The 15,883-nt window shown below is 35.2% G+C and overlaps 2 pseudogenes; both read right to left on the reverse strand.

The window, feature by feature from the left end:
• Positions 1 to 3,322: 3,322 nt before the first annotated feature.
• Positions 3,323 to 7,831, reverse strand: LOC130860818 (olfactory receptor 52A1-like; annotated as a pseudogene).
• A 2,607-nt stretch (positions 7,832 to 10,438) lies between these two features.
• Positions 10,439 to 11,391, reverse strand: LOC130829007 (olfactory receptor 52A5-like; annotated as a pseudogene).
• Positions 11,392 to 15,883: the final 4,492 nt, after the last annotated feature.

The following is a 15,883-nucleotide window of genomic DNA, read 5'->3' on the forward strand; positions in this document are numbered from 1 at the left end:
CATCTCTTCCCAACTGAGCACTCAGGGATACACATTAGCAGATTGAAGTCAGCCATAGCTGAGTATCTAGCCCAGAAAAATAAAAAACAAAACCAGGGCATATCAGAGTGCCAACCACCCACCAAAGTAACAGATGGACCCAAAGTAATATTTTCAGATAAATATGAAAAAAAAAAAGATGAATACCTTTCAGATAGAACATGAAGTATGTTGAGGAGGGGACCACAGGTTCTGAAATCTGTGCACTAATCTTTATATATAGTACAACGATCAATATGGACCTATTGAATGACTCCAAAGATACTTTTGAAAACATGCAAAAAATGTTTCAACCTGAAGGTATCATAATATTATAGAATGTTAGAGACAAAAATATTCTTAGTTAAAATCTGTTAAAAGAGTGGTGGGGGGGGATGTTTTATAAATGATGGGATTTCTTATTTTGGTGACACATATAGTTCCTAAGAACTGCCAATATCAATAAGGAGTTATTGTTTCCAAAGCATTTTTAATGGAAATATATACCTCTGTGCAATAAAATAGGAAATAGAATAAAATTTCAGAAAAGGCACTTATTTCCACATCTTTTCCAGAGAAAACCATAAACAAAACATTTAATTTTAAAATATAACAAGTTAGAAATGCAAGTTGAATAGCTTTTACTATGGATGGTTGATAACTCATCAAATAAGAAAGAAACAAATTTAAATGAAGTGTGAAAAATATAAACGAGAAGAGTCTGGACATGCCTATAGTTTTTCTGGAATTGTCTGAATTAAGATAGGGGCCCTTATCATGCAGAGAGAGAGATGGATCATGGATAAGCTTATTTGGCCGGAGACCTGCTTCCTTTGCACGAGAATAGACTCAGTTACATCATGCAATATATGTCATTCAATCATAAATGTAAATAAATTCTTATTTATGCTACAGCCCAAATGAAACTTGAGAACACTATTCTAAATGAAAGAAGTCAGACATAAGAGGCCAAATATTGTTTCACTCCACTTACATGAGATGTCCAGAACAGTGTAATCACAGACACAGAAAGACAATCAGTGGTTGCTGCCTAATGAGGGCAGGAGAATGCAGAGTGGCGGCTAAGTGGGATGGGATAGCTTTATTGGGAGGATGAAAATATTCTGGATTGTGATAGTAGTGGTGATTTCACAGTTTGGGGGACATATCAAAAACCAGAGCCTTGTACTCTTTAAAGGATGAGTTATATGGTATATAAATTATATCTCAATAAATAAAAAATTGACTCAGTATCATATACAGAGACCATACTAGGAAAATTATCAGACATATGTTTTTAAATTTAAGAAATATCAAAGAAACGTGGTGATGTGATTTGATGCCCAAGAAGGCAGCTTAGCTCAAACGTAAGTGTTAAATATTTATTCTGGGGAGAAAGGTTACATGGGAACTCTTACTTTGTACTCAAATTTTTAGTAAACCTTAAACTGTTCTAAAAAATAAACTGTATTAATTAAAATAATTTAAGAGTAGGGGAAATTATCATTCTACAACAATGAAAATATCACATGATTAAGTTATTTGAGTTTGGAACACCTGTTTCTCCACATGTCCTCATCAGGAAACCATGTAAATTATCCTATTGTGAAAATAAATGCTCATTGTGAAAATTTTGGTAGAATTTTTGTGCATTTATTTTCTAAATCCTTCATTCAATATGTGCTTATGCATAATTAAAATGTGTCATGTATGTATAGGTAATGAGTATACAAATATATTAGACATGCAATCTGTATGAAAACAGAAGTTACATACAGAAAACATAGAGGGATACTGTGATACACACTATGAGCGCTATTAGGAAGGGCATAGAAAAAATAAGAAAAATGGCTAAAATTCCTTAAAGGAAATGTCTAACTAAATTCTAAGAGCAGAATAGCAGTCAGGCAGGTAAAAAAAGAATACACATTTTTGTATAAATACATAATATCAGAAATAAGATACAGATGTATCAACTATTTTCTGTTGAAAATACAACAGTGTTTATATGAAAAATACCAGCAAATGAAAGATGAAAAAGATAATATTTTATTTTTCATAAAATCTTCTGTAAGATTGAAATAGGGAATAAGTAATAGCTAATGGAAAGAAGGTAGTTTATTAGAGAATTATTTTAGAGATAATCACTAAGACTTGGTGATTGACTAGGTGTACGGTGTGGAATTGAGGCCAACATCAAAAGCAAATAATGTTTCTGGATTCGTCCAGTAAGTGAATAATGATAGCCATTTTGGAGTTGAGAATATTTTCAGAACAGTGCTTTACAAAAATACATATTATATTGATGTACTGAATTTTTCAAGAATAATATAGAAAACTCACTTGTATAATTTACCCAGGTTCATAAATTTTTAATATTTTGCCTTATTTTGCTTTATCACTGAACACATTGATAGATACATGGATAGATAGATTATGGATAGATAGATGATAGATTGATAGATAGATAGATAACACTCATAGATTATGTTTCTGAAGAGTCTATGAGTAAATCAGAGAAGTAATGTTCCCTTCCTCCTAAGTATTTCAACATATATTTCCCTAAGAAAAGGATCATTTATTGCATAACTATAGTATTATAGGCAATATCAGGACATTTAGCACTGAAGTAATATTACAACATAAGCATTAGTCCACATTCCAAGTTTAAAAATAGTACGAAGACTTCTATACCGATATTTTCCTTGACCAAAATCCAATTCAGGATCTTACAGTGCATTTAATATTCATGTCTCTTTAGACTTCTTTAACCTATAGCAATTCCTCAGACTGTTTTCTTTTTTCCTTTGTTTTGATTTGTTTTGTTTCATTTCTGAGAATTCATTTACTTAATATTGTAAAACTTTATGTTGAAGTCTGAAATAAGTACAAAAATCATATTTTGTACAGATTAGATAATTTTTCCCAAAGTAGGCATAAATATGCAACAACCCAATTGAAGAATATAGCATTACTAGCACTTAGAAGTCCCTTCCTGAATTGTCCATTTATCACCATTTTTGCAAGAAAAGGAAGAGACATACATTCATTATTTTCCTCTAGTATGTTTCTTACTCTCATTATGCAGGTAGAATTCACAATCCTATTGACAGATAGTTGTCATGCATTAATAGGATCTGCAAACCAACTAACATGCTGGCAAATTAAAAACAACAACAACAACAAAAATAACAAAGAGAAAACTCAAGCATCTCAACATGGATTTTTGTTGTTTTATTATGTTGTGAAATATTGTTACTATTGCACAAAAAGTAAAACACAAAAGTATTACTCGTGGCAAATTTTATGAAAAGAACATTTTTACCATATGGACACAGATCTGCTTGGTCTTTGCACCATAGACAAGTGGATTGAGAAATGGAGGGACCAGCAAGTAAATGCTAGAAATGAGGCTGTGGATATAAGGGGGGATGTGAGAACCAAACCTATGTGCAAAGAAGGAGAAGAAGGCAAGGAGGTAGGACTGGAGGAAGACACAGATGTGAGTGATGCAAGTATTGAATGCTTTCAACATAGCCTCCTTCTGGGGCAGATGAAAAACTGTGATAAATATCTGTATATAGGACAACGTGATGAATATGAGATCAAGCCCTGCAACAGTGAAGGCCACAAATAAACTGTAGATTTTATTGACCCGGATATTTTCTGCAGCCAGTTTCACAATGGCCATATGCTCACAGTAGGAGTGGGAGATGACTGTTGTGTGATAAAACTGCAACCGGAACTTTACCAGCACTAGGTATGGGGCTACAAGAATGGCAGCCCTAAGTGTCATCACAGCCCCCCATTTGGGTGACTAGCTGGAGGGTGAAGATAGCAGCATGTCTTAAGGGATGGCAGATGGCCACACAGCTGTCCAGGGCCATAGCCAGCAGGATGCCTGACGCTATGCACTTAAATGTGTGGATGAACCACATTTGAAGCAAGCAGAAATCAAAATATATCTCTGGTACATGAAACCAGAAGATTCCAAGCATCTTGGGCACAATGCTGGTGCTAAGCGCAATATCTGTGACTCCTAACATGCCTAGGAAAATGTATATGGGCTCACGGAGGCTGCGTTCTGATTGGATGATGATCAGGGGCAAGGAATTTCTGATCACAGCAACGAGGTACATGGCACAGAATGGAATCCCAATCCAGCACTGCATGGACTCCAGGCCTGGGATCCCTGTTAATGTCAACACAGAAGGCATGAAGACTGTGATGTTGGAAGTGAACCTAATGTCCTTGGATCCTCTGATGCAAAATAATTTTCTCAGCCAATGCTACTTCTTTTTCTACTTCCTATTTTCATCCAAAGTCATATAGAATCTTTCTGATTTTGGTAGAAATATTAGATCGTATCATCCATCTCATTTACATAAAGAAGGTAAAAGAAAGATCCATAGAGACACATCACTGCTTTTAGGAAAGCCTGTGACAAGCACAGTACTATAGTGCTTGTACCACAATGAAATGTTATGTGCAGGACAGGACAATTGCATTAAAATCAGCAAAATAAGTGATTTAGGAAATAAACTGCTGACTTGACTGTCATTTCATTCCTGAACTGTCAACATAAAAGACTTGTTTATTTTGCTTGAAAATTGCATTTTAATCAGAGTTTGATGAATCTCTCCATGTCTGACATTCCAGGTAACTGCTTTACTTCTCTCTCTTTCTTAGTTGTCTCTAAATTTGGAACAGTTGGCTTGAACCATCAAATACTCAGATTCTGACCAGTAATATTAGGGTGAAAAGCTCCCTATGAAAGAGAATAGAGATAGAAATACATGTCACCCAAAAGTATATGTTTATCTATGTATTAATCTGTACTCTTTGTCTCTATGTAAGACTGGAAGTCCTTCATGAGAATACGAAGGAGCGTTTAAGAAAAGGTCATTCAAATCCATGTACGTTTAGCGAGTTGGGCAAAGTTCCTTGCAACATTTTACATTTCTAATAAAACTGTATTATTTCTGCCTATATTTCTAAAACTGAGATACTTAAAAGTGTTGTGTGCATAAAGAATTAAAGATTTTAAATTAAAGATTTAAAAATTCTGCTATATACATGACAAGATACCTAAAGGAGCGGAAACTCCAGGAGGCAAGACAAACAGCAGCAGCAATCTATAAAGGCAAGAGACTCATTCTTAATGAATAAAGGATATAGAAACCTGGGCAAATGAGTAAGTTGACTGGAAGAAAGGATTGTTTCTTGGGTTTAAAGCATTCAGAGCTACCATTACCATGAGATTTGGCTAATTTAGGCTCATCAGTTCTTAATGAATTAGATAATCTGGAATAGGTGAAAAATGTTTTGTGAACCCAGGCATAAGAAATTAACAGAAAATGAAGAAGTGAAAAGACATGTTCCTTAAAAGGAGTTAAAAGTAGAATTAGAAATGGAAGACAGAGGGCTGACACTGAGATACCAGAAATAATTCAGCAGAGGGTTATAGAGCAGCTGAAAAAATATTAATTATTTCTCAATTCACTGAGAACTGATTTTTATGAAAACTTGGGTTCATGAATTATATTAATATTCTTATCTGATTAAAAGCATTACTTGTTAAATAGTACATAATTGGAATCAAGAAATTCTCAAAACCATACATTAGAGAAATGTTTGTAATTCTGTGAAAATAAGGTTAGGTTATTTCTAACACCATACACAAAAATAAACTCAAAAAAAATGGATTAAAGAGCTAAATGTAAGGCCAGACACTATGAAACTCTTAGAGGAAAAAATAGGCAGAACACTCTATGACATACATCAAAGCAAGCTCCTTTTTGACTCACCTCCTAAAATAATGGAAATAAAATCAAGAATAAACAAATGGGACCCAATCAAACTTAAAAGAATTTACACAGAGAAAGAAACCATAAACAAGACAAGAAGACAACGCTCAGAATGGGAGAGAATATGTGCCAATGAAGCAACGGACAAAGGATTAATCTCCAAAATATACAAGCAGCTCATGCAGCTTAATACCAAAAAAGCAAATAACTGAATCCACAAATGGGTGGAAGACCTAAATAGACATTTCTCCAAAGAAGACATACAGATGGCCAACAAACTTGAAAACATGCTCAACATCAAGAATCATTAGAAAATTGCAAGTCAAAGCCACAATGATGGCCATTCTCACCTCACGCAGGTCAGAATGGCCATCATCAAAAAAATCTAGAAACAATAAATGATGGATAGAGTGCAGAGAAAAGAGAACCCTCCTGCACTGTTGGTGGGAATGTAAACTGGTATAGCCACCATGGAAAACAGTCTGGAGGTTCCTTAAGATACTAAACATGGAACTACCATATGACCCAGCAATCGCACTACTGGGCATATACCCTGAGAAAACCATAATCCCAAAAGAAACATGTGCCACAATGTTCATTGAGAACTATTTACAATAGCCAGGACATGGAAGCAACCTAAATGCCCATCAACAGATGAATGGATAAAGATGTGTCACATATATACAATGGAATATTAGCCTTAAAAAGGAATGAAACTGAGATATTTGTAGTGAAATGGATGGACCTAGAGTCTTTCATACAAAGTGAAGTAAGCCAGAAAGAAAAAAACAAATACATTATGCTAACTCACATATATGATTGGAATCTAAAAAAATGGTACTGATGAACCCAGTGACAGGACAAGAATAAAGATGCAGATGTAGAGAACGGACTTTAGGACACGGGGTTGGGGGTGAAGGGGAAGCTGGGACAAAGTGAGAGAGTAGCATTGATATATATACACTACCAAATGTAAAATAGATAGCTAGTGGGAAGCTGCTGCATAAAATAGAGAGATCAACTCGATGATGGGTGATGACTTAGAGGGCTGGGATAGTAAGGCTGGGAAGGAGTCACAGGAGGGAGGGGATATGGGGGTATATGTATAAATACAGCTGATTCACTTTGTTGTACAGCAAAACCTGGCACAACAGTGTAAAGCAATTATATTCCAATAAAGAGCATTAGTTATTTCATTCTTTCATAGACTCTCCAATAAAGTTGCTTTATGTCAGTAAACTCAGGATCCTCTAACCTTGTACAGAATGTCAACAAATATGGCAGTAATTCAGGAAGCAGCTGTGGTTTATGCTGCTAAATCTCAAGTAAAATAATGAAGAGGACCTTTTAACATAGGAAGCCTACATCAGTTAATATGTATTTAGGATAGACTAGTCACTAAAATAAACAGTTGGATACCCGCCAGTTTGCTCCCCAATGACTAATTTTATGATCAATCCTTACATCACTGATTCTAATAGTAGTAAAGTCTTTCTTTCTCAAAGATAATCAGAATTAGAATAGGAATCCTTTGAGAACAATCATGGTGTCTGACTTTTTCAAGAGGATGAGTAACATTTGAGCTTGGTTTGACAAGTACAGATAGTGTGGAATGGCAGGTGGGGAGTACAGAAATGAGTACAGCATTGATGGCATGGAATGATTATTATTTTAAAGGTTTGTAATGAAAAATTAAGGAGGTAAACATAGGAACAGTGAGACTTACTTGCCAACTGTTGGGAGCTGGTTCTGCTCTTACCAGATACCTGAAGAATACTGTCAACTTCATATCACTATCACACATAACTTACCACTCCTCAACTCTTCTTATTTCTTTGCATTATGTGTCTTAGAATGCCTATTCTTTCTATCTGAACCCTCAACCCCACCCAGTCAATGTCAGGAACGCCAGTCCATTTGGTGCTGGGGCCATCTGCAATGGGTGGACATCTTTGAGCCAGTCTTTCATGCTTTTCTGTTGTCTCTGCAATACAGACGTTCTCCATCTTTTATAAGTCTGTCTGAGATCACGTCTTTGTGTTCATTTCCAACAAAACTCACAACAAGATCTGTGTTATTCTAGGACATAGCATCAATCTATTTAACTTGTTTTGAAGAAGAAAGCTGCTGGCCACTAATTTTAATGTTTCCTAATGGATTTGTGGAGAAGGAGGAGTTATAAACACAAAATGAGACATTTATTAGCCATTAGATAAACCACAAGGGGGTTTTAATTATGCCCTCTTGGGTTCATCCAAACCTAATATCCCTGAAATCATTACTACAACTTACAGATACCTCCTTGCTCTTCTTTTTTCTTTTTCCCGCTATATACAGAGATAAGTATATACACCAGTTTTTAATAGGCTGAGTTCCTTTTCTGCTGTTCTCTTAAATGTAAACATGTTCCTATTCCAATGAATTCTATTTAAATAAATATCCTGTGACCCTTCCTTTCAATGAGGCAATTCTGATAAGAATTACATATTCTATCCACTATTGAAAGTCGGGTATTGAACTCTCCTACTATTTTTGTGTTGCTGTCTATTTCTCCCTTTAGTTATGATAATGTTTGCTTCATATATTTGGGTAATGTAATATTTATAAGGTATTTTCATGGTGGATTCACCCTTTTAATACTAGATGATGTGTTTGTTTTTTGTGACAGATTTTTTTTTTTTTTTTTTTTTTTTGGCTATGCAGCATGGTTCATGAGATCTTAGTTCCCCAACCAGGGAGCAAACCCAGGCCCATGTTAGTGAAAGTGATGAGTCCTAACCACTGGACCACCAGGGAACTCCTGGTGACAGTGTTAATTAATAGCCTATTTTGTCAGATAAAAATACGGCCACTCATGTCTTCTTTTGTTTACCATTGGCATGAAATTTCTTCTTCTGTGCCTTTACTTTTAGCCTATATGTAGTCTTAAATCTTAAATCCTATGACTCTCTTGTAGACAGATTTTTATTTTTTATTCAGTCATTTATATCTTTTACATATGTCTAATTAACCATTAACGAGTTATTTTATTCCTTCTCTCACTGTATTTTTTTTCTTGTCTTGATTCATATAATTCGTGTTCACAAAATTTTAATAAACCAAAATACATTATGGTTCAAATGTAATTCTGCATTACTCAACAAGATATCACTCCAAAATTTCTTCTACCTCTGCATCTTAATAATATGTTCCCTTCCTTTTATCATAGTGGAATCTTTTCTTGGATTATTCTTTGTTGAACTATGCATCAGTCCAAAATTAGAGACCAGATGTCTCTCCCTGTGCGCTTGATTCTTTAAAATTCTTATTAGTCCTCAGTGTTGGAGGCTGACTGAAGAAAATTTAAAGCTGATCTCTACTGGTGCAGCATCCTGAGAGAAGATGAAGGTGTGTGGGCAGAGGAATAGCAAAGAGTGAAGAAAGATCTAAAGTTGTTGTTTTAGAAGTCAATTATTCATGACAGCTTTGATTTTTGCTCATTTTAAGATGATATAGTGATTCATTCAAGGCACAGTCTCTGTTTACATAATAATATTGGAATTAACTCTTTGATATGCCTATTTTTTGTAAGATGATGTTACCTGTTACCTAAAACCTTCTTAAATTCAAGATTGCTCTTGAATCCCACTGATAAACAACAATGAAATCTTTAAATGATTCATTATACAATGCCATTTTTACTGAAGTTCTAAGAAGTCTCAGGCATTATCCTATGTACTGTTAGTACAAGAGTAAATAAGACACAGTTACTCTACTCTAGATACTTACACTAGGTGGTTTCTAAATGCAGTGGAATTTATATTTTCCATTTTATAATTTAAACCTCAAATTTGGGTAAAAGTCAAATTGGGTAAAACTGTTAAACTGTGTGCCTCTGGAAGGCTGTGTTCTATTTAAGTACTGGTGATATCTTTTTTCCTTGAAAAAATTTATTTGTGAATAGGCCTAATTTATTTTTATCAGTCTTTTTTCGTGATATCTTTCTTATACAAATATACAAAGTGGGGTATACATTGAATATTTTATTTGTATACTTTATACAAATACAAATGTTTACAGACTTTAGTTAGATCATCCAGTTTTTGTGTTGCTGCTATTGGTCTTATTGATTTTACATTATTTATATATATGTCAGTATTTCAGAAAAAGTAGACAGATATAGATGTGATTAAATATGGACAAAATATAGATTCACAAGCAGATATTTGAAAATGAGACATGACCAGAATTACAACTATGGGTTGGATTAACAGTTTGAAAATATTAATGTGTGACATAGTCCTTGGAAGTTACCTGGAATCAAGTGCTGTTTTCTGTAATTTTCTTATTCACATAGGTCTAAGTGTTGCTAGAAAGAAAGCTCTAGGTTTTTAAGGGACAGGCCATAATCAGAAGGATAATGGAAATAATTTGAAATCACAACATATGAAAGTTTTCTTCTAAGTGTAGTAAATCTAAGTTCTTAAGTATTTGATAGTTTGTTAAACATCTCCAATTATGAGCATCTGAGATTTAAAGTATTTTTTCAGATGTAGAAATTTATAAAAGATCTAGCCTTTAGCAGATTGATGTTGCTACTTTGAAATAACTTAAATTCTCTTTAGAAGGATCCACTAATGATCAAGATGTTGTGGGGATAGAAAGATTGTTAGTACATGGTTGTGGATTTGTTTGGTCTTCACTCCACAGACAATAGGGTTGAGGAACGGTGGGACTAACAGGTAAAAGTTTGATAAGGGAATGTGAACATATGGTGGTATGTGAGAACCAAACCTATGTGTGAAGAAAGAGAAGAAGGCAAGGAGGTAGAACTGTAGGAAGACACAAATGTGGGCAATGCACGTAGTAAAGGCTTTGAATCTTGCCTCCTTCTGGGGCAGTTGAAAGACAGCGATAAAGATCTGAACATAGGACAAGGTGATAAAGATTATGTCAAATCCTAAGATAGTGAAGGCAACAAATAGCCCATATATCTTGTTGATCCGTATATCTTCAGTAGCCAGCTTCACAATGGCCATGTGCTCACAATAAGAGTGCAACAACCGATAGTTGTTCGGTAAAGTTTGTCGGCATTTGATAAGTACCAGGCATGGTGCTACAAATATGGCAGCCCTGAGTGTCACCCCAACTCCAATGTGAGTCAAGAGTTGTCGGGAGAAGATGGTGGCATGTCTCAAGGGGTTACAGATGGCCACATAGCGATCTAGGGCCATCACCTGTAGGACACCAGATTCAATTCCTTGGAATGACTGAAGAAGCCACATTTGTAGAAGACAGGTTTCAAAAGAAATTGCTGTCAAGTGAAACCAGAAGATGCCTAACATTTTGGGGAGAAAACAGGTGCTAAGTGCAATGTCTGTGGCCCCCAACATAGCCAAAAGTATGTACATGGGCTTATGGAGGCTGTTTTCATATTTGATTATCACTAAAATTAGTGTTCCCAATCACAGCAATAAGGTACATGACAGAATGGAATCCTGATCCAACACTGCACTGACTCCAGGCCAGGAATGCCGATGAGTGTTAGGACAGAGGGCATGAAGACTGAGCCATTGGATGTGAGCATGGTGATTTGGTCAGGAGAATCAAGTAGGAGTATGCTATGTCATCTTCTAACTCCTGTCAAGAGTTTATGAATTACAAAGAAGAAATTAGCTTATTTTAGCTGAATATACTTTTGATTAGGTTATACCATTTTATCTTTATTATTGAAATAAATATGACAGATAACACTATAATTTTAATGTGCAAAATATGTTGATTTGAGACATTTGTATATAGCAATATGATTGCCATTGTAGTATTAGGTAGCACCTCTACCATGTCACACAATTATATTTTCTTTTTTATGGCGTTAATGAATAAGATGTAGATTCTTAGCATGGTTGATGTTTATAGTACAATAATATTGTCTTTAAAATTATACTGTGAAATAGAGCTCCAGGTCTTATTTATTTACTAGTTGCATATTTGTACCCTTAAACAATAAATATCTCCTCTGGTCTCCTACCACTCAGTTCCAAGTAACAATCATTTTACTCTGTTTTTATGAAGTCATCTTTTTTGATTTCATATATGTCTTATGATACAGTATTTGTCTTTCTTTGCCTGACTTATCTTACTTAGCATAATATCCTCAAAGTCCATCATTATTGTCACAAAGGGTAGGATTTTCTTCTTTCTCATGGCTGAATAAATTAATTATCCAGGAAATGCAAATCAAAATCACCGTGAGATGTCACCTCACACCTGCTGAAAGAGCTTCAATCAATAAGACAACAGATAAGTGTAGGTGAAGATGTGGAGAAAAAGGAAATTTTGCACATTGTTGGTGGGTATGTAAATTTGTTCGGCCTGTGAAAAGCAATTTGGAAGTTCACCAAAAAAATCCAGAAAAAGATCTACTATACTTTACAATAATTCCATATCTGGGTGTATGTCCAAAGGAAGTAAAAACATAATATTGAAAAGATATATGCACACCCTGCACACCCATGTTTATTGCAGCATTATTTACAATACACAAGATATGGAAACAACCTTAATACCCATCAATGAATAATAAATGGATCAAGAAGATATGTATATATACACATGATAAAATATACCTCTTGTTGTTGCCATTTTAACTACTCCTTTCTAATCTCCTATCTTTGCTGAGTGCTTGGGATTCAAAACTAGTATATGCCTTTTAGTTATACAAACACACACATATGTACATATAAATAATTATATATATAATATATAATTAACTTAATAGGCTCTTTAAACATTTTAAATTATTTTATCTTCCTTACCTTACCTAATTGATATTCTTCTAGGACTGGGTCTCAGTGGCAGCAAAATTGGCAGCTTAGGTCAGATAAACTTTGTATTGTGGACTATTTTTCTATGTTGTAGAAGTTTTAGCCACATCCCTACCTCCTACCCACTAGATACCAGTAGCTTTCTCTTGTCATGATGACCAAAAATGTCTTCAGACATTGCCAAATATCCCCTAGATATGCAATGTGAGGCACATCACTCCTGGTTACTAAACATTATTCTTGTCTTACACTGGGGAAAAATAGCCTTTAATTGAATAAGAATTAATATTATGCACCTTTAATCAAAATGGGCAGAATAAATCTGGCTATCAAGGTGAATCATTCTTCAATAAGTATTAGCCAGATAAAGGAGATGGGGACGGGCATTCTGAAAAGAAAGAATTAGTACAAAATTACATAAATGAAACATATGGTGTAATTGTGAATCAGTTAACAATTTTCACTTAAAAACGGTGCTATAAGCAGAAATGATGATTGTGGAAGATACTGAAAAGGGAAGAATATCAAATGTAAAGTTACTATTTTAAACCAAATAATTTCAAAACTTCAGGTGGCAAGACAGCTCTTTTGCCTTTTAAAAATTTCATTTGATAGCAGCTTGACGAAAGTCTTGAAGGGATGAAAGCTAGGCCTAGGAAGATCACATTAGAAAGATACCTATGATAGTCGAGATAGGTATTATGAAGTGCTATAGCAATATCAGAGAAATAACGAGGTAGCAGAATATCTGAGGATCATTAAGTTGATGCAGGGGAAATTCAGAGAAATGAAGATAAAGATGCTTTGGGTTACAGCACTGTTTTTTGTTGGGTTTTTTTTTTTTTTTTTTTTGGCTGCATTGGGTCCTCATTGCTCCGCGTTGGCTTTCTCTAATTGTGGCAAGCGGGAGCCTCTCTTTGTTGCGATGCATGGACTTCTCATTGCAGCGGCTTCTCTTGTTGTGGAGCATAGGCTCTAGGTGTGCAGGCTTCAGTAGCTGCCGCACGTTGGCTCAGTAGTTGTGACTTGTGGGCTTAGTTGCTCTGAGGCATGTGGGATCTTCCTGGATTAGGGATCGAACCAATGTCTCCTTCATTGGCAGGTGGCCACCAGTTTAGTCCCTACAGTACTGATTTTCAAAAGACAAGCTGGAGTATACATATCTATATGTTTAGAAGAGGGAGGAAAGATACCTTACATTCTTGAAATTCACAGGCCAGGGAAACAACAGCGTCTCATGTGTGGCATAAACTTTGGAACATTAGTGTTACTTACAACTCTAATTCTACTAAGACTGATTACAAGAATCTAAAACTTTTAGGGAATTTGGGGGTCTAAACCCAAACTACCTACATCTCAAAAATATTCTCCCTCTATGAAGTCTCTGACATTCACTCATTGAGCTCAAGTCCTCCAGTGGTTGAGGACTGTCTTTGTTTTCTGAGATAGCTTGCCACATTACAGGAGCTCCAAATGTCAGATTCATTGTCTTTACATCGAGGACAAAAATGCCTCCTTCTTAATTTCTCATAAAAGTCCTCAATCTACCTTCTAAATGCACACATCAGCCATGGATAATGGTGGTTAATTGCACAGGATCTGAAGTCAGTCAAGAGAGTTTAAACCTGGATGCTACTACTTAGATTTGCTCTACAGCCAGTTATAAATTTCTTCATTGCTATAACAATGTCCATGGATAGAAACACATTACAGTGTGAATATGAGGAATCAATGACATAATTCATCTAAATATTTAGAAAAAATATTTAAAATGTATTTTTTGTCACTAAATGTCAGCTATTTATCCATTGAAGTTCATCCTCTCCTTCCCATAACTTTAGATATTTGATGAGCATTTCACAGGAATGACTTGAAGGACATCATTCCCCATGAATCTTTCCTGGTCTAAATATGTATTATTTCCTAACCTGTTAAACAAATAAGCTTTCCATTCATTGATCAGCCCAGGTCATTCTCTAGAGGTACTTCCAGGTGTCAAGCTCATTAAAATTTATCACCCGTTGTGTCATTAACTGATTTAGAAATATTCTGGAAAGCATGGAACAAAATCTTCCTAGTCTTTGAACACTCAACTACTGTAAGATTCTATAGCTTTTTAAAAATCATTTGGGTATCATATTGGATCACATGGGATACACATTCTCCATTTCCCCACACTCAGTGCAGAGTTTCAAGCCTAAAGACTTACCTGGGATCATCTGTGGTAATACACATACAAGCAATAGAGTGGGAATCTTTTTTCTTGTTTCAGAGAGTGAAGAATGAATATTTTATATAAGAGGATGCACCTGCAGGATTGGTTTTCACCAATCCCTGGTGAGTTTTAGATTCACCTGGGACTAGGGGGAAAGAGGGAGCACTATATGGTTCAGAACATACAAGATTCATTGTGCAATAGAGTTTCTGCTTCTAAAGAGAAAAAGGTCTTAAGTTTTGGTTTCATTTTGGGACTGGGAACAAAGTCAGCTTCCTTTTAAAAATTCCTAAGAGAAGACAGTACCCCCAAGAGAACACAAAACAAGTCAGTTATACTTATTTACAAAAATAATGAGCCAATATAAGAACATAAAAGCATCTTGAGATATACTGACTAGTTAGTGTAGACATGCTGACCTAGAAATAAAAGGAATATTTCTGTAATCTAATTCCAATCAGAGAAGAACTGATTTTCTATTTAGGCTCACGAAAGGAGCTGACGGGAAAGTTTCCCTCAGAGCCTCAATCATCTGTCACTTTCTGAGCTTCTTCCACGTGAACTTTGGTGAAACAAATCTTTTCCATATCCAAACTTGCTCTCACCAACTTGTCCCAGTCATGTTCAGAATTCTTATGAAATGATATGCATTTTCACATATTTTAGTACCAGTCACAATATCTATAGTAGCTTCCCATTGAGATCTATTGCTCATGGCAGGTATTTATTTAGTTGAAAAGCGTGCCTTATGAAAAGGATTTTAAGCTTTAGTAACAAGAAGATAAAGGGGAAAGATTCCCATTCTCTACAGAGTACAAGAAAAAGTCTCACAAGACTGTATTATTTTCATCTACCTGAGAGACATGGACGGCTTTACTTGTGGTCAAACTGTTTTTGTTTTGTGTCATTGGGCCTGGCCCTGTTTCATAGTCCTGTTTTGTTTCCACGGAAAGACTCTATGACCCCATCTTGTCATTAATTCATCCTAGAAAAAACAATGGTGTAACATTGAGGACATTTACATGGTGGAGCCAGGT

This window comes from Hippopotamus amphibius, chromosome 9 (genome assembly GCF_030028045.1).
Source record: "Hippopotamus amphibius kiboko isolate mHipAmp2 chromosome 9, mHipAmp2.hap2, whole genome shotgun sequence".
Lineage (NCBI taxonomy): Eukaryota > Metazoa > Chordata > Mammalia > Artiodactyla > Hippopotamidae > Hippopotamus > Hippopotamus amphibius.